Source organism: Carcharhinus amblyrhynchos, chromosome 4 (genome assembly GCF_965287045.1).
Source record: "Carcharhinus amblyrhynchos chromosome 4, sCarAmb.v2.hapA, whole genome shotgun sequence".
In the NCBI taxonomy this organism is placed as follows: Eukaryota; Metazoa; Chordata; class Chondrichthyes; order Carcharhiniformes; family Carcharhinidae; genus Carcharhinus; species Carcharhinus amblyrhynchos.
In genome coordinates, this window is record NC_137327.1 from 135,752,875 (window position 1) to 135,756,300 (window position 3,426).

At 42.6% G+C, this 3,426-nt stretch overlaps 1 non-coding gene across 1 annotated transcript; it reads left to right on the forward strand.

Annotated features, from left to right (window-relative positions):
- The first annotated feature begins 827 nt into the window (after window positions 1–827).
- Window positions 828–1,019, forward strand: LOC145342782 (U2 spliceosomal RNA). The gene has a single exon (XR_013886632.1). It is a non-coding gene; the product is annotated as a U2 spliceosomal RNA (small nuclear RNA).
- The last annotated feature ends 2,407 nt before the right edge of the window (window positions 1,020–3,426 follow it).

The following is a 3,426-nucleotide window of genomic DNA, read 5'->3' on the forward strand; positions in this document are numbered from 1 at the left end:
GACATTAGAAAGAAGGGGACTATTTGAATATATATTATGGAAAATGTCATACTCTTGAAACAGAGCCAGCATTTGAGAAGAGAGACACCCACAAAGAAACTCAGTAATAAGGCAGCTTGAATTATAGTCCAATTCAGAGTCTCAACAAGTTGGGACGTTCCCGATCCAAGCTGACAAGACAGGGATCTCACCTCCTGTCTTGGGCTTGATCTACATGATCCAAGCTGATTGGAGTAGGCATAGCTCCTTCTCCAAGGCTTGGTCTCATTTGCATCTTAGCCAAAAGGCCGAGATGCCTCTTTTAAAAATCGCTTCAAATGAAGCTGAAATGTAACCTGATGACTTCAACCAAGTACAGCATGTCGATACTACACTTGGTCTCAGCCTTTTCTACACTTGGTCTTAGCCAAAAGGCTGGGAAGCGATTCCATCTTTTTTTTTAAACTTTATTCCAATCCAATCAAGTCAAATTAAACCCAATTCAGAGTCCCAACAAGTTGGGACATTCCCGATCCAAGCTGACAAGACAGGGCTCTCACCTCCTGTCTTGGGCTTGATCTACATGATCCAAGCTGTTTGGAGTAGGTGTAGCTCCTCCTCCAGGGCTTGATCTTATTTGCATCTTAGGCAAATGGCTGAGATGCCGCTTTAAAAAATTGCTTCAAATGAAGCTGAAATGTAACCTAATGACTTCAACCAAGTGCAGCATGTTGATACTACACTTGATCTTAGCCAAAAGGCCTGGCTCTGATCAGGCCCATGTTCACACATCACATTTAATTGAACCCTTGGCTATCAGTAGCGATCCTTTTTGTGGATCGCTACTGATAGCTTCTCGGCCTTTTGGCTAAGATCAAGTGTAGTATCGACATGCTGCACTTGGTTGAAGTCATTAGGTTACATTTCAGCTTCATTTGAAGCAATTTTTTAAAGCGGCATCTCGGCCATTTGGCTAAGATGCAAATAAGATCAAGCCCTGGAGGAGGAGCTACACCTACTCCAGTCAGCTTGGATCATGTAGATCAAGCCCAAGACAGGAGGTGAGAGCCCTGTCTTGTCAGCTTGGATCGGGAATGTCCCAACTTGTTGGGACTCTGAATTGGGTTTAATTTGACTTGATTGGATTGGAATAAAGTTTAAAAAAAAATTCAGTAGCGATCCTTTTTGTTAAAATGAGGTGCTCTTTGTGAATTATCTTCATTGGTTTAACAAAATAAAGTACTGAATAATATTGACACTGGTGTGGAAAAGTATTGATATTTTTTCTATTTTGAGTATAGCCAATACAGGGACAAATATTCCTGCCAATGTTCTCCTTCCATGTGTGGAGTGAACTTTATTATGTTCACCAATATTGAGGTAATGTGCGGAGAAGTGCCACAATATATTTTAAAAGTTATTATAGAATACAAAGTTTAATTTTATTTATTAGTGCCTCAAATAGGCTTACATTAACACTGCAATAAAGCTATCGTGGAAATCCCCTAGTCGCCACTCTCCAATGCCTGTTCATGTACACTGAGGGAGAATTTAACACAGCCAATGCACCTAACCAGCATGTCTTTCGGTCTGTGGGAGAAAACCCGGAAGAAACCCACTCAGGCACGGGGAGAATGTGTAGACTCCGCATAGACAGTGACTCAAGTACAGGAATCGAACCTGGGTCCCTGACACTGTGAGGCAGCAGCGCTAACCACTGTGCCACAATACAATCCCCAGCTATGGCAACACGCTGGTCCACAAATGATCAATTTACAGAATTCAACCTGACAATGTACCATGATGACGTTTGAGCTCATGACCTCGGCTTTCAGTTATAGAGTCATAGAGGTTTACAGCATGGAAACAGGCCCTTCAGCCCAAATTGTACATACTACCCATTTTTTTTCAAATCCCAAGTAGAGTACCATAAGAGATAGGGCCTGGGTGGGATTGTAGTCGGTGCAGACTCGATGGGCCAAATGGCCTCCTTCTGCACTGTAGGGACTCTACAACAACTACACTACCATTTGACACCTTCTATTTTGGGTGGGATTTCCGCCCACTCTCCCTGCTTGTGGAAGTGGAGATGGTGTATCATTGACCAGTGATGGAATCTTCTGAACTTGGAGAGGAGTAGAGGGGAGATACAATAGAACAGTGAAAGTTCAGGGCTAGGATGTTACAAATTCAATAAAGGCAGCGGCTATTTAATCCAGAAACAAAACACAGCAGATGCTGGGAATCCGAAGAGTACGGGAACACTGAGCAGGTCAGGCAGCATCTGTGGAAAGAGAAACAGGGCTACAATTTCCAGCAGTCAACAGAACTATTTAATGCAACTAATTTGGCATCGATCAAATCAAACTAGCAAATCTAAAAGGGGTCTCCCAAAATGCATTATTAAATAACAGCAGCACATGTAATTCAGACAGACCAAGATGCATTAATTAAGTAAAAGGAATGAGAAAAAGATAAAGCAAGAGACAAATTGAGAAATTTCACCTACATAAGCTTTTTATGATCTTGGGACATCTCTTACTGAGAACGGGCAGGGTTTTCCAGCTGCGCTTGCCCCAAGACTGGAAAATCCTGCCTGAGGTCAATGGTCTGCCTTCCCCGCCCGCTACAATTCCTGTGGCGGGAGAGAAGGGAAAATTCTACCCAATGAGTCTACTTACAGTTTATTTTAATGTAGACATGGTTAAAATAGAAACTAAGAACAGGAGTAGGCCAGTTAGTGCTTAATATTGGGAACAATTTGACCAGAGCAAAGTTTCAAAATACTTAAGATTACTTCCCATCGCACAAGTAGTATTTGATTCTTTTTCCCAGCTCCCTACTGCAGGGTTAAAGGAATTAAACTGCGGCAAAGTAGAAATTAAATCATGGTGGTTGCACCTTATTTTAATTCTTAACAGCTACCCGGAGATCTTACCGCCTGTTAGTGATTCTGTATTGCTGCTCCAGTGACATCAGAATCCAAACTGGGGATATAACTGTTCAGCTTTCATCAACTGCCAAGCTTTAGAAGAAGCAAATCCATTTCCCTACTGGAGACTAAGTGCTGGGAGTGGAAGCTGTGACAGGATCTGCTTGCCTACCGCTGTGTAGCAGACCTCAGTTCACAGGTATGCATCTTAAAAAAAAAGAGAGCGAAAGAAAGATGAAAAGCAAAGCACATGTTAAGCATTGAAAGAGATCGCAAATCTGGCAATTCGATAGTCTTCCTCTGCCCAGGAAGCATTTAACTTTCATGTCAGTGATTACAAGTTGACAAAGACCTCTGTTCTCTATCAATTTATGTACCTTTAACTGTCTCGCTTTTAACTCACTCAAAACTTGCACAGGGACAGCAGGGTTAGCGTGGTTAGTACAACTGCCTCACAGCTCTGGGAACCCGGGTTCGATTCGCGGCTCGGGTCACTACCTGTGTGGAGTCTGCAT